This window comes from Cherax quadricarinatus, chromosome 5, assembly GCF_038502225.1.
Source record: "Cherax quadricarinatus isolate ZL_2023a chromosome 5, ASM3850222v1, whole genome shotgun sequence".
Classification (NCBI taxonomy): Eukaryota; Metazoa; Arthropoda; class Malacostraca; order Decapoda; family Parastacidae; genus Cherax; species Cherax quadricarinatus.
This window is the reverse complement of record NC_091296.1, coordinates 58,208,681-58,232,506: the sequence shown is the minus strand read 5'-3', so window position 1 is coordinate 58,232,506 and position 23,826 is coordinate 58,208,681. Positions and strand designations below refer to the sequence as shown.

Sequence of the window (23,826 nt, the reverse complement as noted above, 5' to 3'; positions counted from 1 at the left end):
ATCACCAGTGTCTGGCAGAGAGTAAGCATTCTCAATACTGGAATCGTGAAATCAATGACCGTGGACTTCATGTCTCCACGTGGCTTCCCAAAGCAGACTCTGTAGCCCCCAGAGTAGACTCTGTGGCCCCCAGAGTAGACTCTGTGGCCCCCAGAGTAGACTCTGTATCCCCCAGAGTAGATTCTATGGCCCCCAGAGTACACTCTGTGGCCCCCAGAGTAGACTTTTGCCCCCAGAGTACATTCTGTGGCCCCCAGAGTACAATCTGTGGTCCCCAGAGTACACTCTGTATCCCCCAAAGTAGATTCTGTGGCCCCCAGAGTTCACTATGTGGCCCCCAGAATAGACTCTGTGGCCCCCAGAGTAGACTCTGTGGCCCGCAGAGTAGACTCCGTATCCCCCAGAGTAGACTGTAACCCGCAGAGTAGACTCTGTGGCCCCCAGAGTAGACTCTAAATCCCCCTGAGTACACCCTGTGGCCCCCAGAGTAGACTCTAAATCCCCCTGAGTACACCCTGTGGCCCCCAGAGTACACTCTGTATCCCCCAGAGCAGACTCTGTGGCCCCCAGAGTCGACTCTATATCCCCCAGAGTACAGTCTGTGGCCCCCAGAGTACACTCTGTGGCCCGCAGAGTAAACTCCGTATCCCCCAGAGTAGACTGTGGCCCCCAGAGTAGACTCTGTGGCCCCCAGAGTAGACTCTAAATCCCCCTGAGTACACCCTGTGGCCCCCAGAGTAGACTCTAAATCCCCCTGAGTACACCCTGTGGCCCCCAGAGTACACTCTGTATCCCCCAGAGCAGACTCTGTGGCCCCCAGAGTCGACTCTATATCCCCCAGAGTACAGTCTGTGGCCCCCAGAGTACACTCTGTGGCCCGCAGAGTAAACTCCGTATCCCCCAGAGTAGACTGTGGCCCCCAGAGTAGACTCTGTGGCCCCAGAGTAGACTCTGTGGCCCCCAGAGTAGACTCTGTGGCCCCCAGAGCAAACTCTGTGGCCCCCAGAGCAGACTCTGTGGCTCCAGAGTAGACTCTATATCTCCCTGAGTACACTCTGTGGCCCACAGAGTCGACTCTATATCCCCCAGAGTGCAGTCTGTGGCCCCCAGAGTACACTATGTGGCTCCCAGAGTAGACTTTGTAGCCCGAGCTACAGAACACGGAGGTTGAAGGCAGGAGAGATTGGATCTAGTAGCGACCTGCGCAGAGGCGGGGCCAAGAGCTGTAACCTGACTCCTGCAACCATATATGGATGAGTACAACTTGTTCCTCGTGCAACCAGGGTGAACTAAGCAGAACATAAGAATATAAGGAAGAAAACTGCAGCAGGCCTACTGGCCCATACTAGGCAGGTCCTTCTCAAATCCAGACCCAAGGAATAAGCTCTGACAACCTGAAGACGGAACAACTTTCGGAAACCCTGATAAAAGGCTAGTCTTGTTCACATATACGAAAGAGAAAAAGAGTCGGAAGACTCGGGCTGGTACCATTAACAAACGTAATTTCTAAATTGATGGAGAACCTCATGGAGGAAAGAGGGAAAGAGAATCCTGCCTACTGAAGTACTTGGATTTCTGTGGGAAGAGATTACAACACTCCAGGTGAGGCAGGCTTGGGTTGGCTGCATTTTTGTGGATTACTGGAGGACACTTTCGACAAGTTGCCTCACCAGTAGTGTTCCATGAGCAAATGGAAGAGTACTTACAAGGATGAAGGGAATAACTGCAAGGCAGGAGTCAGAGGTGTCAGAGAGGACGAGTGGTGTCCTTTAAGGATCTACTCTGCATCCTCGTACGTTTGACAACTGCAGATAAATGACCTTTAATAATAATAATAATAATAATAATCTTTATTTACTACAAGTACATGTACATGGTATACAGTCCTAGCTGACAACAATGACATACTACTACATAGAAAGCCACTTGTTATGCTGAGCATCTCGGGCAAATTAGGTCAGTGTCCCAGGATGCGACCCACACCAGTCGACTAACACCCAGGTACCCATTTTACTCAAATTCAAAGTTTATTCTCTATAAGGATTACAATGCTGAGTTTACAGAAATTTGGTTATTGTTTGGTTTAACATGTAGTGAAATTGAGATTACAGAGTGTACCACTAGAACGCTTAGCATGGCTAGGCATTTTGGGCATACTTAGTTTTATTCTTAAATGTAAAATATTACAAATTATGAGGTAAGTTGGTATTATGGCTAAGTGACTAAATACTATTTTGTGAGTTTAGCAGTGTGAATGCTTTTGTTTTGGCACAGTATATAGTTTCAGTATTGGAGTATCACAGGATTCATTATATTAAGGATTGGTTTCAGTCTTTCGTGTACCTGTTAGCTGATAAGATAACATTAATGAAAGGAATTAAAATAATGAATAACACAGATATAACACACTAGAGGGACCTGTAGAGGCTGCAGACCTGGTCACTCTAAGAGACTTCTGGAGAACAGATCAACACAGATATAACACACTAGAGGGACCTGTAGAGGCTGCAGACCTGGTCACTCTAAGAGACTTCTGGAGAACAGATCAATCAATGAAGAGTCATGAAGATTATGGAAGGTGAGGTAAGATGAGAGCGGAGCCTGGGGTTGATAAGACACATGTGCCACAGTTGGCCATCTTTTTCGCCTACACAGTTGACGAGCAGTAATAATGAGATAAAGATGCTGTAATTAGTGCATCAACCTTGGGGAAAAAGTATTTGAGGTGGTCAGTCCCTCAGCCTGGGGAAGAGTTCAGTTCCATGATCTGGAACAAGGTGGTCAGTCCCTCAGCCTGGAGAAGAGTTCAGCTCCATGATCTGGAACAAGGTGGTCAGTCTCTCAGTCTGGAGAAGAGTTCAGCTCCATGATCTGGAACAAGGTGGTCAGTCTCTCAGCCTGGAGAAGAGTTCAGCTCCATGGTCTGGAACAAGGTGGTCAGTCCCTCAGTCTGGAGAAGAGTTCAGTTCCATGGTCTGGAACAAGGTGGTCAGTCCCTCAGTCTGGAGAAGAGTTCAGCTCCATGATCTGGAACAAGGTGGTCAGTCCCTCAGTCTGGAGAAGAGTTCAGCTCCATGGTCTGGAACAAGGTGGTCAGTCCCTCAGTCTGGAGAAGAGTTCAGCTCCATGATCTGGAACAAGGTGGTCAGTCCCTCAGTCTGGAGAAGAGTTCAGCTCCATGATCTGGAACAAGGTGGTCAGTCCCTCAGTCTGGAGAAGAGTTCAGCTCCATGATCTGGAACAAGATGGTCAGTCTCTCAGCCTGGAGAAGAGTTCAGCTCCATGGTCTGGAACAAGGTGGTCAGTCCCTCAGCCTGGAGAAGAGTTCAGCTCCATGGTCTGGAACAAGGTGGTCAGTCTCTCAGCCTGGAGAAGAGTTCAGTTCCATGGTCTGGAACAAGGTGGTCAGTCCCTCAGTCTGGAGAAGAGTTCAGCTCCATGATCTGGAACAAGGTGGTCAGTCCCTCAGTCTGGAGAAGAGTTCAGCTCCATGATCTGGAACAAGGTGGTCAGTCTCTCAGCCTGGAGAAGAGTTCAGCTCCATGGTCTGGAACAAGGTGGTCAGTCCCTCAGTCTGGAGAAGAGTTCAGCTCCATGATCTGGAACAAGGTGGTCAGTCCCTCAGTCTGGAGAAGAGTTCAGCTCCATGATCTGGAACAAGATGGTCAGTCTTTCAGCCTGGAGAAGAGTTCAGCTCCATGGTCTGGAACAAGGTGGTCAGTCTCTCAGCCTGGAGAAGAGTTCAGTTCCATGGTCTGGAACAAGGTGGTCAGTCCCTCAGTCTGGAGAAGAGTTCAGCTCCATGATCTGGAACAAGGTGGTCAGTCCCTCAGTCTGGAGAAGAGTTCAGCTCCATGATCTGGAACAAGGTGGTCAGTCTCTCAGCCTGGAGAAGAGTTCAGCTCCATGGTCTGGAACAAGGTGGTCAGTCCCTCAGTCTGGAGAAGAGTTCAAATCCATTGGAACAAGGTGGTCAGTCCCTCAGTCTGGAGAAGAGTTCAGCTCCATGGTCTGGAACAAGGTGGTCAGTCCCTCAGCCTGGAGAAGAGTTCAGCTCCATGATCTGGAACAAGGTGGTTAGTCCCTCAGCCTGGAGAAGAGTTCAGCTCCATGATCTGGAACAAGGTGGTCAGTCCCTCAGTCTGGAGAAGAGTTCAGCTCCATGGTCTGGAACAAAGTGGTCAGTCCCACAGCCTGGAGAAGAGTTCAGCTCCATGATCTGGAACAAGGTGGTCAGTCCCTCAGTCTGGAGAAGAGTTCAGCTCCATGATCTGGAACAAGGTGGTCAGTCCCTCAGCCTGGAGAAGAGTTCAGCTCCATGATCTGGAACAAGGTGGTCAGTCCCTCAGCCTGGAGAAGAGTTCAGCTCCATGATCTGGAACAAGGTGGTCAGTCCCTCAGCCTGGAGAAGAGTTCAGCTCCATGATCTGGAACAAGGTGGTCAGTCCCTCAGCCTGGAGAAGAGTTCAGCTCCATGGTCTGGAACAAGGTGGTCAGTCCCTCAGCCTGGAGAAGAGTTCAGCTCCATGATCTGGAACAAGGTGGTCAGTCCCTCAGCCTGGAGAAGAGTTCAGCTCCATGGTCTGGAACAAGGTGGTCAGTCCCTCAGCCTGGAGAAGAGTTCAGTTCCATGGTCTGGAACGATACTTTTTCTCCAAGGTTGATGGACTGGTTACATCATCTTTGTTTCATTATTTCTTCTTCCTTTGTAACTGAAGAAGCCTACTGTGTAGGCGAAACGTTTCGGAATGAAGAGACCCAACTGTTGCACATATCTTAATCTTCAGATATGATTGTGATTATAATTCTGAAGGATATGATAGTTACGGAAAGATTTATTAAAATAAGACCAAGATACAAAGTGGTAAACATAAGATCTATAAAGACAGATGAACCGTGACGACGTTACGAATATAAGAATGAAGGAAGATTTCCATCCAGTGGCTTTATCAGTGCCAATTCAACTACATAATGGGAAGACTGTAGAGCTATATACAAAATACGAGATAGCCTGTCTCCTCAGCCTAGAGTCGATATAATCCGATTACATCGACTCCAGGCTAAGGGACTAACTCTCTCTGTCACCTGTTCCCCTCAAGGAAGGTTCCTTGATGTTGGTGAGGGGCTCTTGATTTAGGGAATTGGATCTGTGCTCCAGTTCCCCGAATTAAGCCTGAATGCCTTCCACATTCCCCTCCCCCCAGGCGCTGTATAATCCTACGGGTTTAGCGCTTCCCCTTGATTATAATAATAATCTATCACCTGTTCTTCACCACTCTTCTTTGTATTGAACTAATAAAAAACAATTTTTGGGGCGAAACGTTTCCTCAATAAAGATACCCAAGAGTTGCACAGGTGTCTAATTTATCAACTTGTCGGTTCTGCGGTCCATTTATCTACAATCTCAGAAAAACCTGGATAAAGTGAGTGAACGGCGAGGCTCTTGACTCACACACGTCACACCTTAGACCTTGAAAACTAATTTATTCACGGTGAAAATAGATGTATAAATATGTAACCCGGTCACCGGGTAAAATAAACAAATATCACCCACAGGGGTTCGTGTCATAAGAGGGGAAACTGGCTGGCTAGGTGCCCAGGGATGTTAATTTCCCAGTTTGCTGTAACATAAACACTGACGGGAGAGAAAGAGGGAGAGAGAGAGAGAGAGAGAGAGAGAGAGATAGAGAGAGAGAGAGATAGAGAGAGAGAGAGAGAAAGAGAGAGAGAGAGAGAGAGAGAGAGAGAGAGAGAGAGAGAGAGAGAGAGAGAGAGAGAGATAAATCACCATCACAGGACATATACACACTGGGATGTGTATCTCTCGGTATATACACACAGAGCTGACTTTGATTTTTACTCTACGAGTGCGAAAACGCGTCTCCCTGTGTGTCCTGCTTATCTGCGTGTCCTAACTCTGTATGTCCTGCCTATCTGCGTGTCCTAACTCTGTGTGTCCTGTCTATCATCGGGTCCTAACTCTGTGTGTCCTGCCTATCTGCGTGTCCTAACTCTGTGTGTCCTGCCTATCTGCGTGTTCTAACTCTGTGTGTCCTGCCTCTTTGCGTGTCCTGTCTCCCTGCGTGTCCTAACTTCGTGTCTCCTGCCTCTCTGCGTGTCCTAACTCTGAGTGTCCTGCCACTATGCGTATCCTGCCTCCCTGCGTGTTCTAACTCCGTGTGTCCTGCCAATCTGCGTGTCCTGCCTCTCTGCGTGTCCTAACTCTGTGTGTCCTGCCTCTCTGCGTGTCCTAACTCTGTGTGTCCTGCCTCTCTGCGTGTCATAACTCTGTGTGTCCTGCGTCTCTGCGTGTCCTAGCTCTGTGTGTCCTGCCACTCTGCGTGTCCTGCCTCTCTGCGTGTCCTAACACTGTGTGTCCTGCCTCTCTGCGTGTCCTGTCTCCCTGCGTGTCCTAACTTCGTGTGTCCTGCCTCTCTGCGTGTCCTAACTCTGTGTGTCCTGCCACTCTGCGTGTCCTGCCTCTCTGCATGTCCTAACTCTGTGTGTCCTGCCACTATGCGTATCCTAACTCTGTGTGTCCTGCCTCTCTGCGTGTCCTGTCTCCCTGCGTGTCCTAACTCTGTGTGTCCTGCCACTCTGCGTGTCCTGCCTCCCTGCGTGTCCTAACTCAGTGTGTCCTGCCACTCTGCGTGTCCTAACTCTGTGTGTCCTGCCACTCTGCGTGTCCTGCCTCCCTGCTTGTCCTAACTATGTGTGTCCTGCCACTCTGCGTGTCCTGCCTCCCTGCGTGTCCTAACTCCGTGTGTCCTGCCATTCTGCGTGTCCTAACTCTGTGTGTCCTGCCACTCTGCGAGTCCTAACTCTGTGTGTCCTGCCACTCTGCGTGTCCTGCCGCCCAGCTTGTCCTAACTCTGTGTGTCCTGCCACTCTACGTGTCCTAACTCTGTGTCCTGCCACTCTGCGTGTCCTAACTCTGTGTGTCCTGCCTCCCTGCGTGTCCTAACTCTGTGTGTCCTGCCACTCTGCGTGTCATAACTCTGTGTGTCCTGCCACTCTGCGAGTCCTGCCTCCCTGCGTGTCCTAACTCCGTATGTCCTGCCGCTCTGCGTGTTCTAACTCCGTGTGTCCTGCCAATCTGCGTGTCCTGCCTCTCTGCGTGTCCTAACTCTGTGTGTCCTGCCACTCTGCGTGTCCTGCCTCCCTGCGTGTCCTAACTCTGTGTGTCCTGCCACTCTACGTGTCCTAACTCTGTGTGTCCTGTCACTCTGCGTGTCCTAACTCTGTGTGTCCTGCCTCCCTGCGTGTCCTAACTCTGTGTGTCCTGCCACTCTGCGTGTCATAACTCTGTGTGTCCTGCCACTCTGCGAGTCCTGCCTCCCTGCGTGTCCTAACTCCGTATGTCCTGCCGCTCTGCGTGTCCTAACTCTGTGTGTCCTGCCACTCTGCGTGTCCTGCCTCCATGCTGTCCTAACTCTGCGTGTCCTGCCACTCTGCGTGTCCTAACTCTGTGTGTCATGCCACTCTGCGTGTCCTAACTCTGTGTGTCCTGCCACTCTGCGTGTCCTGTCTCTCTGCGTGTCATAAATGTGTGTCCTGCCACTCTGCGTGTCCTAACTCTGTGTGTTCTGCCACTCTGCGTGTCCTGCCTCCCTGCGTGTCCTAACTGTGTATCCTGCCACTCTGCGTGTCCTAACTCTGCGTGTCCTGCCACTCTGCGTGTCCTAACTCTGTGTGTCCTGCTACTCTGCGAGTCCTGCCTCCCTGCTTGTCCTAACTTCGTGTGTCCTGCCACTCTGCGTGTCCTAACTCCGTGTGTCCTGCCACTCTGCGTGTCCTGCCTCTCTGCGTGTCCTAACTCTGTGTGTCCTGCCACTCTGCGTGTCCTAACTCTGTGTGTCCTGCCACTCTGCGTGTCCTGCCTCCCTGCTTGTCCTAACTCCGTGTGTCCTGCCACTCTGCGTGTCCTAACTCTGTGTGTCCTGCCACTCTGCGTGTCCTGCCTCCCTGCGTGTCCAAACTCTGTGTGTCCTGCCACTCTGCGTGTCATAACTCTGTGTGTCCTGCCACTCTGCGAGTCCTGCCTCCCTGCGTGTCCTAACTCCGTGTCTCCTGCCGCTCTGCGTGTCCTAACTCTGTGTGTCCTGCCATTCTGCGTGTCCTGCATCCATGCTGTCCTAACTCTGCGTGTCCTGCCACTCTGCGTGTCCTAACTCTGCGTGTCCTGCCACTCTGCGTGTCCTGCCTCCCTGCGTGTCCTAACTGTGTGTCCTGCCACTCTGCGTGTCCTAACTCTGAGTGTCCTGCCACTCTGCGTGTCCTGCCTCCCTGCGTGTCCTAACTGTGTGTCCTGCCACTCTGCGTGTCCTAACTCCGTGTGTTCTGCCACTCTTCGTGTCCTGCCTCCCTGTGTGTCCTAACTGTGTGTCCTGCCACTCTGCGTGTCCTAACTCTGTGTGTCCTGCCACTCTGCGTGTCCTGCCTCCCTGCGTGTCCTAACTCTGCGTGTCCTGCCACTCTGCGTGTCCTAACTCTGGGTGTCCTGCTACTCTGCGAGTCCTGCCTCCCTGCTTGTCCTAACTTCGTGTGTCCTGCCACTCTGCGTGTCCTAACTCCGTGTGTCCTGCCACTCTGCGTGTCCTGCCACTCTGCGTGTCCTAACTCTGTGTGTCCTGCCACTGTGCGTGTCCTGCCTCCTTGCGTGTCCTAACTCCGTGTGTCCTGCCACTCTGCGTGCCCTAACTCTGTGTGTCCTGCCACTCTGCGAGTCATGCCTCCCTGCATGTCCTAACTCCGCGTGTCCTGCCACTCTGCGTGTCCTAACTCTGTGTGTCCTGCCACTCTGTGTGTCCTGCCTCCCTACGTGTCCTAACTCTGCGTGTCTTGCCACTCTGCGTGTCCTAACTCTGTGTATCCTGCCACTCTGCGTGTCCTAACTCTGAGTGTCCTGCCACTCAGCGTGTCCTGCCTCCCTGCGTGTCCTAACTGTGAGTCCTGCCACTCTGCGTGTCCTAACTCTGTGTGTCCTGCCACTCTGCGAGTCCTGTCTCCCTGCGTGTCCTAACTTCGTGTGTCCTGCCACTCTGCGTGTCCTAACTCTGTGTGTCCTGCCACTCTGCGTGTCCTAACTCTGTGTGTCCTGCCTCCCTGCGTGTCCTAACTCTGCGTGTCCTGCCTCCCTGCGTGTCCTAACTCTGTGTGTCCTGCCACTCTGCGTGTCCTAACTCCGTGTGTCCTACCACTCTGCGTGTCCTAACTCTGTGTGTCCTGCCACTCTGCGTGTCCTGCCTCCCTGCGTGTCCTAACTCTGTATGTCCTGCCACTCTGCGTGTCCTAACTCTGTGTGTCCTGCCACTCTGCGTGTTCTGTCTCCCTGCGTGTCCTAACTCTGTGTGTCCTGCCACTCTGCGAGTCCTGCCTCCCTGCGTGTCCTAACTCTGTGTGTCCTGCCACTCTGAGTGTCCTAACTCTGTGTGTCCTGCCACTCTGCGAGTCCTGCCTCCCTGCGTGTCCTAACTCTGTGTGTCCTGCCACCCTGCGTGTCCTGCCTCTCTGCGTGTCCTAACTCTGCGTGTCCTGCCACTCTGCGTGTCCTAACTCTGTGTATCCTGCCACTCTGCGTGTCTTAACTCTGTGTGCCCTGGCACTCTGCGTGTCCTGCCTTCCTGCGTGTCCTAACTCTGTGTGTCCTGCCACTCTGCGTGTCCTAACTCTGTGTGTCCTGCCACTCTGCGTGTCCTGCCTTCCTGCGTGTCCTAACTCTGTGTGTCCTGCCACTCTGCGTGTCCTAACTCTGTGTGTCCTGCCACTCTGCGGGTCCTAACTCTGTGTGTCCTGCCACTCTGCGTGTCGTGCCTTCCTGCGTGTCCTAACTCTGTGTGTCGTGCCACTCTGCGTGTCCTAACTCTGTGTCCTGCCACTCTGCGTGTCCTAACTCTGTGTTTCCTGCCACTCTGCGTGTCCTAATTCTGTGTCCTGCCACTCTGCGTGTCCTAACTCTGTGTGTCCTGCCTCCCTGCGTGTCGTAACTCTGGGTGTCCTGCCACCCTGCGTGTCCTAACTCTGTGTGTCCTGCCACTCTGCGTGTCCTAACTCTGTGTGTCCTGCCACTCTGCGTGTCCTAACTCTGTGTGTTCTGCTACTCTGCGTGTCCTAACTCTGTGTGTCCTGCCACTCTGCGTGTCCTAGCTTTGTGTGTTCTGCTACTCTGCGTGTCCTAACTCTGTGTCCTGCCACTCTGCGTGTCCTAACTCTGTGTGTTCTGCCACTCTGCGTGTCCTAACTTTATGTGTCCTGCCACTCTGCGAGTCCTGCCTCCCTACGTGTCCTAACTTCGTGTGTCCTGCCACTCTGCGTGTCCTAACTCTATGTGTCCTGCCACTCTGCGAGTCCTGCCTCCCTACGTGTCCTAACTTCGTGTGTTCTGCCACTCTGCGTGTCCTAACTCTATGTGTCCTGCCACTCTGCGAGTCCTGCCTCCCTACGTGTCCTAACTTCGTGTGTCCTGCCACTCTGCGTGTCCTAACTCTATGTGTCCTGCCACTCTGCGAGTCCTGCCTCCCTACGTGTCCTAACTTCGTGTGTCCTGCCACTCTGCGTGTCCTAACTCCGTGTGTCCTGCCACTCTGCGTGTCCTAACTCTGTGTGTCCTGCCACTCTGCGTGTCCTAACTCTGTGTGTCCTGCCACTCTGCGTGTCCTAACTCTGTGTGTCTTGCCACTCTGCGTGTCCTAACTCTGTGTGTCCTGCCACTCTGCGTGTCCTAACTCTGTGTGTTCTGCCACTCTGCGTGTCCTAACTCTGTGTGTTCTGCCACTCTGCGTGTTCTAACTGTGTGTGTCCTGCCACTCTGCGTGTCCTAACTCTGTGTGTCCTGCCACTCTGCGTGTCCTAACTCTGTGTCCTGCCACTCTGCGTGTCCTAACTCTGTGTGTCCTGCCACTCTGCGTGTCCTAACTCTGTGTGTCCTGCCACTCTGCGTGTCCTAACTCTGTGTGTCCTGCCACTCTGCGTATGTGTGTTTGTGTGTGTGTGTGTGTGTGTGTGTGTGTGTGTGTGTGTGTGTGTGTGTGTGTGTGTGTGTGTGTGTGTGTGTGTCTTTGTAGAAAGCATCCGGAGGGACACCTCTTCATACTTGTATCCCTCTTCACCCTGGTATCCATCTTCACCCTGTTATCCCTCTTCACCCTGGTATCCCTCTTCGCGTTGGTATGCCTCCCTGGTATCCCTCTTCATCCTGGTATACCTCCCTGGTATCCCTATTCACCCTGGTATACCTCCCTGGTATCCTTCTTCACCCTGGTATACCTCCCTGGTATCCCTCTTCACCCTGGTATACCTCCCTGGTATCCCTCTTCATCCTGGTATACCTCCCTGGTATCCCTCTTCACCCTAGTATACCTCCCTCGTATAACTCTTCACTCTGGTATACCTCCTTGGTATCCCTCTTCACCCTGTTATACCTCCCTGGTATCCCTCTTCACCCTGGTACACCTCCCTGGTATCCCTCTTCACCCTGGTACACCTCCCTGGTATCCCTGGTACACCTCCCTGGTATACCTCCCTGGTATCCCTGGTACACCTCCCTGGTATACCTCCCTGGTATCCCTGGTACACCTCCCTGGTATCCCTGGTATACCTCCCTGGTATCCCTGGTACACCTCCCTGGTATCCCTGGTATACCTCCCTGGTATCCCTCTTCACCCTGGTACACCTCCCTGGTATCCCTGGTACACCTCCCTGGTATACCTCCCTGGTATCCCTGGTACACCTCCCTGGTATCCCTGGTACACCTCCCTGGTATCCCTGGTATACCTCCCTGGTATCCCTCTTCACCCTGTTTTACCTCCCTGGTATCCCTCTTCACCCTGGTACACCTCCCTGGTATCCCTATTATACATCCCTGGTATCCCTGGTATACCTCCCTGGTATCCCTGGTACACCTCCCTGGTATCCCTGGTATACCTCCCTGGTATCCCTCTTCACCCTGGTACACCTCCCTGGTATCCCTGGTACACCTCCCTGGTATCCCTGGTATACCTCCCTGGTATCCCTGGTATACCTCCCTGGTATCCCTGGTATACCTCCCTGGTATCCCTGGTATACCTCCCTGGTATCCCTGGTATACCTCCCTGGCTCTCCAGTCTGTCAGTTATAATCAGATGAAAAGTTGAAAAATTTTAAGAGGATTTACCATTGAAAGGTTGACGTGGTTTATTGTCTTGACGTGGTTTATTGTGTCTTGACGTGGTTTATTGTCTTGACGTGGTTTATTGTGTCTTGACGTGGTTTATTGTGTCTTGACGTGGTTTATTGTGTCTTGACGTGGTTTATTGTCTTGACGTGGTTTATTGTGTCTTGACGTGGTTTATTGTGTCTTGACGTGGTTTATTGTGTCTTGACGTGGTTTATTGTCTTGACGTGGTTTATTGTGTCTTGACGTGGTTTATTGTGTCTTGACGTGGTTTATTGTGTCTTGACGTGGTTTATTGTCTTGACGTGGTTTATTGTGTCTTGACGTGGTTTATTGTGTCTTGACGTGGTTTATTGTGTCTTGACGTGGTTTATTGTCTTGACGTGGTTTATTGTGTCTTGACGTGGTTTATTGTGTCTTGACGTGGTTTATTGTGTCTTGACGTGGTTTATTGTCTTGACGTGGTTTATTGTGTCTTGACGTGGTTTATTGTGTCTTGACGTGGTTTATTGTCTTGACGTGGTTTATTGTGTCTTGACGTGGTTTATTGTGTCTTGACGTGGTTTATTGTCTTGACGTGGTTTATTGTGTCTTGACGTGGTTTATTGTCTTGACGTGGTTTATTGTGTCTTGACGTGGTTTATTGTCTTGACGTGGTTTATTGTGTCTTGACGTGGTTTATTGTGTCTTGACGTGGTTTATTGTGTCTTGACGTGGTTTATTGTCTTGACGTGGTTTATTGTGTCTTGACGTGGTTTATTGTCTTGACGTGGTTTGTTGTGTCTTGACGTGGTTTATTGTCTTGACGTGGTTTATTGTGTCTTGACGTGGTTTATTGTGTCTTGACGTGGTTTATTGTGTCTTGACGTGGTTTATTGTCTTGACGTGGTTTATTGTCTTGACGTGGTTTATTGTGTCTTGACGTGGTTTATTGTCTTGACGTGGTTTATTGTGTCTTGACGTGGTTTATTGTGTCTTGACGTGGTTTATTGTGTCTTGACGTGGTTTATTGTGTCTTGACGTGGTTTATTGTGTCTTGACGTGGTTTATTGTGTCTTGACGTGGTTTATTGTCTTGACGTGGTTTATTGTGTCTTGAAGTGGTTTATTGTGTCTTGACGTGGTTTATTGTCTTGACGTGGTTTATTGTGTCTTGACGTGGTTTATTGTCTTGACGTGGTTTATTGTGTCTTGACGTGGTTTATTGTGTCTTGACGTGGTTTATTGTCTTGACGTGGTTTATTGTGTCTTGACGTGGTTTATTGTCTTGACGTGGTTTATTGTGTCTTGACGTGGTTTATTGTCTTGACGTGGTTTATTGTGTCTTGACGTGGTTTATTGTGTCTTGACGTGGTTTATTGTGTCTTGACGTGGTTTATTGTCTTGACGTGGTTTATTGTGTCTTGACGTGGTTTATTGTCTTGACGTGGTTTGTTGTGTCTTGACGTGGTTTATTGTCTTGACGTGGTTTATTGTGTCTTGACGTGGTTTATTGTGTCTTGACGTGGTTTATTGTGTCTTGACGTGGTTTATTGTCTTGACGTGGTTTATTGTCTTGACGTGGTTTATTGTGTCTTGACGTGGTTTATTGTCTTGACGTGGTTTATTGTGTCTTGACGTGGTTTATTGTGTCTTGACGTGGTTTATTGTGTCTTGACGTGGTTTATTGTGTCTTGACGTGGTTTATTGTGTCTTGACGTGGTTTATTGTGTCTTGACGTGGTTTATTGTCTTGACGTGGTTTATTGTGTCTTGAAGTGGTTTATTGTGTCTTGACGTGGTTTATTGTCTTGACGTGGTTTATTGTGTCTTGACGTGGTTTATTGTCTTGACGTGGTTTATTGTGTCTTGACGTGGTTTATTGTCTTAACGTGGTTTATTGTGTCTTGACGTGGTTTATTGTGTCTTGACGTGGTTTATTGTCTTGACGTGGTTTATTGTCTTGACGTGGTTTATTGTGTCTTGACGTGGTTTATTGTCTTGGCGTGGTTTATTGTGTCTTGACGTGGTTTATTGTCTTGACGTGGTTTATTGTGTCTTGAAGTGGTTTATTGTGTCTTGACGTGGTTTATTGTCTTGACGTGGTTTGTTGTGTCTTGACGTGGTTTATTGTCTTGACGTGGTTTATTGTGTCTTGACGTGGTTTATTGTCTTGACGTGGTTTATTGTGTCTTGACGTGGTTTATTGTCTTAACGTGGTTTATTGTGTATTGACGTGGTTTATTGTGTCTTGACGTGGTTTATTGTCTTGACGTGGTTTATTGTCTTGACGTGGTTTATTGTGTCTTGACGTGGTTTATTGTCTTGACGTGGTTTATTGTGTCTTGACGTGGTTTATTGTGTCTTGACGTGGTTTATTGTGTCTTGACGTGGTTTATTGTCTTGACGTGGTTTATTGTGTCTTGACGTGGTTTATTGTCTTGACGTGGTTTATTGTGTCTTGACGCGGTTTATTGTGTCTTGACGTGGTTTATTGTCTTGACGTGGTTTATTGTGTCTTGACGTGGTTTATTGTGTCTTAACGTGGTTTATTGTGTCTTGACGTGGTTTATTGTCTTGACGTGGTTTATTGTGTCTTGACATGGTTTATTGTCTTGACGTGGTTTATTGTCTTGACGTGGTTTATTGTGTCTTGACGTGGTTTATTGTCTTGACGTGGTGTATTGTGTCTTGACGTGGTTTATTGTGTCTTGACGTGGTTTATTGTCTTGACGTGGTTTATTGTGTCTTGACGTGGTTTATTGTCTTGACGTGGTTTATTGTGTCTTGACGTGGTTTATTGTCTTGACGTGGTTTGTTGTGTCTTGACGTGGTTTATTGTCTTGACGTGGTTTATTGTGTCTTGACGTGGTTTATTGTGTCTTGACGTGGTTTATTGTCTTTACGTGGTTTATTGTCTTGACGTGGTTTATTGTGTCTTGACGTGGTTTATTGTCTTGACGTGGTTTATTGTGTCTTGACGTGGTTTATTGTGTCTTGACGTGGTTTATTGTGTCTTGACGTGGTTTATTGTGTCTTGACGTGGTTTATTGTGTCTTGACGTGGTTTATTGTGTCTTGACGTGGTTTATTGTGTCTTGACGTGGTTTATTGTCTTGACGTGGTTTATTGTGTCTTGAAGTGGTTTATTGTGTCTTGACGTGGTTTATTGTCTTGACGTGGTTTATTGTGTCTTGACGTGGTTTATTGTCTTGACGTGGTTTATTGTGTCTTGACGTGGTTTATTGTCTTAACGTGGTTTATTGTGTCTTGACGTGGTTTATTGTGTCTTGACGTGGTTTATTGTCTTGACGTGGTTTATTGTCTTGACGTGGTTTATTGTGTCTTGACGTGGTTTATTGTCTTGGCGTGGTTTATTGTGTCTTGACGTGGTTTATTGTCTTGACGTGGTTTATTGTGTCTTGAAGTGGTTTATTGTGTCTTGACGTGGTTTATTGTCTTGACGTGGTTTGTTGTGTCTTGACGTGGTTTATTGTCTTGACGTGGTTTATTGTGTCTTGACGTGGTTTATTGTCTTGACGTGGTTTATTGTGTCTTGACGTGGTTTATTGTCTTAACGTGGTTTATTGTGTCTTGACGTGGTTTATTGTGTCTTGACGTGGTTTATTGTCTTGACGTGGTTTATTGTCTTGACGTGGTTTATTGTGTCTTGACGTGGTTTATTGACTTGACGTGGTTTATTGTGTCTTGACGTGGTTTATTGTGTCTTGACGTGGTTTATTGTCTTGACGTGGTTTATTGTGTCTTGACGTGGTTTATTGTGTCTTGACGTGGTTTATTGTCTTGACGTGGTTTATTGTGTCTTGACGCGGTTTATTGTGTCTTGACGTGGTTTATTGTCTTGACGTGGTTTATTGTGTCTTGACGTGGTTTATTGTGTCTTAACGTGGTTTATTGTGTCTTGACGTGGTTTATTGTCTTGACGTGGTTTATTGTGTCTTGACATGGTTTATTGTCTTGACGTGGTTTATTGTCTTGACGTGGTTTATTGTGTCTTGACGTGGTTTATTGTCTTGACGTGGTGTATTGTGTCTTGACGTGGTTTATTGTGTCTTGACGTGGTTTATTGTCTTGACGTGGTTTATTGTATCTTGGCGTGGTTTATTGTGTCTTGACGTGGTTTATTGTCTTGACGTGGTTTATTGTGTCTTGACGTGGTTTATTGTGTCTTGACGTGGTTTATTGTGTCTTGACGTGGTTTATTGTGTCTTGACGTGGTTTATTGTGTCTTGACGTGGTTTATTGTGTCTTGACGTGGTTTATTGTGTCTTGACGTGGTTTATTGTGTCTTGACGTGGCTTATTGTGTCTTGACGTGGCTTATTGTGTCTTGACGTGGTTTATTGTGTCTTGACGTGGTTTATTGTGTCTTGACGTGGTTTATTGTGTCTTGACGTGGCTTATTGTGTCTTGACGTGGTTTGGTCTGTATTGACGTGATTTATTGTGTCTTGACGTGGTTTGGTCTGTATTGACGTGGTTTATTGTGTCCTGGCGTGGTTTGGTCTGTATTGACGTGGTTTATTGTGTCTTGACGTGGTTTGGTCTGTATTGATGAGGTTTATGGTGTCTTGACGTGGTTTGGTCTGTATTGACGTGGTTTATTGTGTCCTGGCGTGGTTTGGTCTGTATTGACGTGGTTTATTGTGTCCTGGCGTGGTTTGGTCTGTATTGACGTAGTTTATTGTGTCTTGACGTGGTTTGGTCTGTATTGGCGTGGTTTATTGTGTCCTGGCGTGGTTTGGTCTGTATTGACGTAGTTTATTGTGTCTTGACGTGGTTTGGTCTGTATTGATGAGGTTTATGGTGTCTTGACGTGGTTTGGTCTGTATTGACGTGGTTTATTGTGTCCTGGCGTGGTTTGGTCTGTATTGACGTGGTTTATTGTGTCTTGACGTGGTTTGGTCTGTATTGATGAGGTTTATGGTGTCTTGACGTGGTTTGGTCTGTATTGACGTGGTTTATTGTGTCCTGGCGTGGTTTGGTCTGTATTGACGTGGTTTATTGTGTCCTGGCGTGGTTTGGTCTGTATTGACGTAGTTTATTGTGTCTTGACGTGGTTTGGTCTGTATTGGCGTGGTTTATTGTGTCCTGGCGTGGTTTGGTCTGTATTGACGTAGTTTATTGTGTCTTGACGTGGTTTGGTCTGTATTGACGTGGTTTATTGTGTCCTGGCGTGGTTTGGTCTGTATTGACGTAGTTTATTGTGTCTTGACGTGGTTTGGTCTGTATTGGCGTGGTTTATTGTGTCCTGGCGTGGTTTGGTCTGTATTGACGTAGTTTATTGTGTCTTGACGTGGTTTGGTCTGTATTGACGTGGTTTATTGTGTCTTGATATGGTTTGTTGTGTACTGACGAGCGAGAGTGGAGAGAGAGAGAGAAAGAGAGAGAGAGAGAGAGAGAGAGAGAGAGAGAGAGAGAGAGAGAGAGAGAGAGAGAGAGAGAGAGAGAGTAAGAGAGAGTAAGAGGGAGAGTGAGTAAGAGAGAAAGAGAGAGAGTGCTGGTGGATGTATTTAGTTTTAAATAACTTTCACTCTAGAAAATAAACACTGTTTTTTTAATTATGATCCTCAGTATACGTTTGTACTGACGTCAAATGTGACGTCAGGAGCTGACACAATGAACTCTGTCGTCACATCCTGGCTATGGCAGCCATTGTTTACCTACGTCACTTCCTCCTGAATGACGTCACATCCTGGCTATGGCAGCCATTGTTTACCTACGTCACTTCCTCCTGAATGACGTCACATCCTGGCTATGGCAGCCATTGTTTACCTACGTCACTTCCTCCTGAATGACGTCACATCCTGGCTATGGCAGCCATTGTTTACCTACGTCACTTCCTCCTGAATGACGTCACATCCTGGCTATGGCAGCCATTGTTTACCTACGTCACTTCCTCCTGAATGACGTCACATCCTGGCTATGGCAGCCATTGTTTACCTACGTCACTTCCTCCTGAATGACGTCACATCCTGGCTATGGCAGCCATTGTTTACCTACGTCACTTCCTCTTGAATGACGTAACTATCGCAATTAACAGCAATAATAATAATAATAATAATAATAATTCACTTACTATGTTATACGGCTCCCTGTCCCCTCAGCCACCCTCTTATTGCCTTCAAAAATTCCCCCCCCCCCTCCTTCATCTCCTTCACGTGTAACTCTTTTTCCTCTATGTCTCCCTCTCTATTTCTCATTTCATTTTATGTTCTTCAAGGGAATATACACCGAATATACACCACTGTATATACACCGAGAAATGTATGCGTATATACACCGAGAAGTGTACCTCTGTGTATATATACACCTTGAAATATACATCTATATTTTTATCATACATGTTGTATGCTTCTATTGTGTGTATTCATCATTTCCATTTCGTGTTTTTGTCTGCACTTTCACTCTCTTTGTTCTATACTTCACCTGCCGTTTATCCAACACCTGTACTTCACTTGTCCCAGACCTCTGTTGAGTGGTGTCACACATCCATTTACCTGGTCCACTACACTCCATCCAGTTCTTCCCTCTGGAGCCGTCTTCCGTACTACAGGTGACGCTCAGGTGGACAGTGCAGCAAGATGGACAGTAACACCATGATCTACAATAATTTGTATTCATTTATCCACTGAACAGTAATCGTGAAGCTCAGACAATCATCTATCAGCAGTACACTTCTGGTCATCTTGGTTCATTTAAGTCTGATTATAATAGTGGGGATAGTATGGCTACTCACAATTAAGACTACCTCCTCTACTGCCACCACAGTGTTACAAGAACTACACGAGGGTCGAACTACAAGCTACTACGATCTGTCTCCTCACACACTAACATTAAACCTTTCCCTTAACACGGATGAAGTGACTGACGTTGATGAGGTGCAGCCTCTATAATGTTATTAACATTATCATATGTTTCCTCTGCATCATCTTCAAGACAGTTGTCTGATCTCTACACTTGCAAAACACAGGAGAAATATGAGCAGTTGCATATCCGCGTACAAGAGATGAGGAGGTCTGAGTCCTGCTGCAGCTGCAGTGAATCATGTTGAGGACCTCTGGTGGTGTAGCCCCGACTTACAGTGGCAGGAGCTGGAACACAGCTGAGTCTTGGCACGCTGATCCATATACATCACAAATTTCGTGAATCTGGAAGTTCTTCCAGATTCACGAAATCGTAATAATATTAATACAAACAAACCACAGAACGGGTGGGGGTTGAACCCATGCCTAGTGAGTCCTAAAATTCACAGGCCAGTACGCTAACCATTGGGCCAGCTGAGTAATAGGATTCATCCAAATAAGTATGTTTCCCTGTACCATAGAGAGGTTAGCATGGGCCACCACTGTGACCACAAATGGAAGTTTTCAACAGACGAATCGAACATTGTGTCATGCTTTAGCTCAAGTCCCGTCAAAGCCGTCATCATAGCCTGTCAGTTTCGGTACTCGCCTGCCATGAGTTCAACCATTACCATTTCCATGACTTGATTTCCTCATGCAGAGAAGCCTTCCGCGTGTATACCTGGCATTTTTATTAATTTCCTTTGCAGTCGGAAGTAAAATTTAAAGTCCTGGCATAAGACATACACACCTTGTGTTTCTTGTTATTGGGAGCACAACTTTCAAGACTGTTGACTTATTAATACCATCTTTCAGATCTAATGAGAGGTCTAATTAACTTTCAGATGGTCTAATTAACTTTCAGATCGTATGGTCTTTCAGAAATCTTCACAGTCTTACTTTTATCTAAGCCACAGTAACATGTTAAGGTACGACAGCCAGTGAGCGCACGGGCTGACATGAGTTGTGAAACAGTAAATCAGTGTTTAGTAACTTTGCCGTCTATGTTAAATGATGAACGTTCTTGAGTTGTGGGTTCCAACAACACTCTTGTGGTCACCTCTCTCTCTCTCTCTCTCTCTCTCTCTCTCTCTCTCTCTCTCTCTCTCTCTCTCTCTCTCTCTCTCTCTCTCTCTCTCTCTCTCTCTCTCTCTCTCTCTCTCTCTCTCTCTCTCTCTCTCTCTCTCTCTCTCTCTCTCTCTCTCTCTCTCTCTCTCTCTCTCTCTCTCTCTCTCTCTCTCTCTCTCTCTCTCTCTCTCTCTCTCTCTCTCTCTCTCTCTCTCTCTCTCTCTCTCTCTCTCTCTCTCTCTCTCTCTCTCTCTCTCTCTCTCTCTCTCTCTCTCTCTCTCTCCCTCTCTCTCTCTCTGTCTCCCACTGTCTCTTTCTCTCTCTCTCTCTCTCTCTCTCTCTCCTCTCTCTCTCTCTATCTCTCTCTCTCTCTCTCTCTCTCTCTCTCTCTCTCTCTCTCTCTCTCTCTCTTTCTCTCTCTCTCTCTCTCTCTCTCTCTCTCTCTCTCTCTCTCTCTCTCTCTCTCTCTGTCTCTCTCTCTCTCTCTCTCTCTCTCTCTCTCTCTCTCTCTCTCTACATAGAATTATACTAACAATACGCAGACATCAGTGTTATCACTGATATCTTTTATACTGTGGCATCCGAGAGTTGCCAGTGATGTTACTTGGTGAGGAAAGATGTCAGCTTCCTGGTGAATGATCCTCAAGATAAAGAATTAGACACATGTGTAACATCTGGGTATCTTTATTTGTAGACGTTTCGCCCTCCAGTGGCTTTATCAATACAAGAACAGGATGTGAAGACTGTTGAATTATATACAAAAGAGGACGTAAACACTCCCTCAGTCTTGGAGTTGGTGAAGACCATCCTAGTCTTGAAAAGTCAGAGAAAAAAACATACGCAACATATGTTGCACATGTGTTTATTTCCTCAACTTGTCGTTGTTGTGTACCAGTAATGTGCAAGAAAATTATTACACAAAATTAGAAGACGGAGCTTGTCCAATGTATTTCGTTCCGTCCTGGACAGTTACCAAGTCTAGAATTTAGTTGTGAGGTGGGGGGGTTATGTGTCCACATGTAGGGGTGGGGTGGGGGTTATGTGTCCACATTGTGGGTGTGGGGTTATGTGTCCACATTTGTGGGGTGTGGGGTTATGTGTCCCACATTGTGGGGTGTGGGGTTATGTGTCCACATTGTGGGGTGGGGTGTGGGGGTTGTGTCCACAGTGTGGGGTGTGGGGGTTATGTGTCCACATTGTGGGGTGTGGGGGTTATGTGTCCCGTGGGGTGTGGGGGTTATGTGTCCACATTGTGGGTGTGGGGTTATGTGTCCACATGTGGGGTGTGGGGGTTATGTGTCCACATTGTGGGGTGTGGGGGTTATGTGTCCACATTGTGGGGTGTGGGGGTTATGTGTCCACATTGTGGGGTGTGGGGGTTGTTGTGTCCAGTGTGGGGTGGGGTTGGGGGTTGTGTCCACAGTGTGGGGTGGGGTGGGGGTTATGTGTCCACATTGTGGGGTGTGGGGGTTATGTGTCCACATTGTGGGGTGTGGGGGTTATGTCCACATTGTGGGGTGTGGGGGTTGTGTCCACATTGTGGGGTGTGGGGGGTTATGCGTCCACAGTGTGGGGTGTGGGGTTATGTGTCCACATTGTGTGTGGGGGGTTATGTCCACATTGTGGGGTGTGGGGTTATGTGTCCACATTGTAGTGGGGGTGGGGGTATGTCCACATTGTGGGGTGTGGGGGTTATGTGTCCACATTGTGGGTGTGGGGGTTATGTGTCACAGTGGGGTGTGGGGGTTATGTGTCCACATTGTGGGATGTGGGGTTATGTGTCCACATGTGGGGTGTGAGGGGTTATGTGTCCACATTGGGGGTGGGGGTGTGGGGGGTTATGTGTCCCACATTGTGGGGTGGGGGGTGGGGTTGTGTCCACATTGTGGGGTGTGGGGGTTATGTGTCCAGTGTGGGGTGTGGGGGGTTATGTGTCCACATTGTGGGGTGTGGGGGGTTATGTGTCCACATTGGGGGAGTGGGGTGGGGGTTATGTGTCCACAGTGAGTGTGGGGGTTATGCGTCCACAGTGTGGGGGTGTGGGGGTTATGTGTCCACATTGTGGGGGTTGTGAGGGGTTATGTGTCAACATTGTGGGGGGTGTGAGGGGTTATGTGTCCAAATTGTTGGGGTGGGGTGGGGTTATGTGTCCACAGTGTTGGGTGTGGGGGTTATGTGTCCACATTGTGGGGGTGTGAGGGGTTATGTGTCCACATTGTGGGGGGTGTGAGGGGTTATGTGTCCACATTGTGGGGGGTGTGAGGGGTTATGTGTCCACATTGTGGGGTGTGGGGGGTTATGTGTCCACATTGTGGGGTGTGGGGGGTTATGTGTCCACATTGTGGGGTGTGGGGGGGTTATATTTTAACGGTTCCAAACACGTTTGTTTCATGTTTGTTGCTTTTCAAAATATCTGGATGAAAGTGTTGCTGTAACAATATAACTTTTTCTAAATGATTTTTTTTTTTCACTTTACAGGACGGCGTTGGGAGAGAGAGCTGACAGTCGCTGTCATCTGGCTGCTGTCTGCTGGACGGCAGGTTGATGCTGGTAGACCACTGTCTACCTCCCTCACCTGTCTTCTCTCACTGATCAAAATAATCCAGCCTAGTGCATCACTGATTCCATTTTATTTATATATATAATTTTAAATATTTTGACTCTCTTATATATATATATTATTATTATTTTTAAAAGGGTTAAAATGGTATTATTGATAATAAGTGAAGACGTGTTGTGGTTATAGAAAATATATAGTGATGAGTTGTAGTGAGAGATGTGGTGGTGGAGTGATGTGGCTCGCTGGGTCTGACCCAAGTGTGGCACTGCTTGTACTCACCTAGTTGTGGTTGCAGGGGTCGATTCACAGCTCCTGGCCCCGCCTGTTCACCGTGAGTGACTGTCACTGCAAGGGTCCAGCCACGGCTTCTGCGGTGATCCTGCTGTGGTTACAGTGACAATTACAGCTGCACTCGAGGTCCTAGTGTGACTACAGTGACCACTACAGCTGCACTCGAGGTCCTAGTGTGACTACAGTGACCACTACAGCTGCACTCGAGGTCCTAGTGTGACTACAGTGACCACTACAGCTGCACTCGAGGTCCTAGTGTGACTACAGTGACCACTACAGCTGCACTCGAGGTGCTGCTGTGACTACAGTGACCATTACAGCTGCACTCGAGGTGCTGCTGTGACTACAGTGACCACTACAGCTGCACTCGAGGTCCTGCTGTGACTACAGTGACCACTACAGCTGCACTCGAGGTGCTGCTGTGACTACAGTGACTACTACAGCTGCACTCGAGGTCCTGCTGTGACTACAGTGACCACTACAGCTGCACTCGAGGTGTTGCTGTGACTACAGTGACCACTACAGCTGCACTCGAGGTCCTGCTGTGACTACAGTGACCACTACAGCTGCACTCGAGGTCCTGCTGTGACTACAGTGACCACTACAGCTGCACTCGAGGTGTTGCTGTGACTACAGTGACCACTACAGCTGCACTCGAGGTCCTGCTGTGACTACAGTGACCACTACAGCTGCACTCGAGGTCCTGCTGTGACTACAGTGACCATTACAGCTGCATTCAGTAATGCTTTAATCGTAGTGTTCAAAGTGGGGTCACGGGATCCACATCTCTGCGGAATTCTTTTCTTATAGACTCAGAATTCTGACCTCTAATCAAAGAACTTTGATCTCTTACTGTGCAGTGTGCTCACCGCTTTGTATCTAGCAGAGGAGTCGAACCCTAGCTCCTGGCTACGTG

General features: G+C 48.4%; 1 protein-coding gene across 1 annotated transcript in view; it reads left to right on the top strand.

The window, feature by feature from the left end:
* Nucleotides 1-23,826, top strand: part of Nmdar2 (NMDA receptor 2) — a 408,938-nt gene that overhangs the window by 69,843 nt on the left and 315,269 nt on the right. Inside the window, exon 2 of the mRNA XM_070102705.1 lies at nt 22,538-23,826. This exon is cut by the window's right edge and continues 403 nt beyond it. The gene's annotated coding sequence lies outside the window, so the exon portion shown is untranslated. The remainder of the gene's footprint in view (nt 1-22,537) is intronic.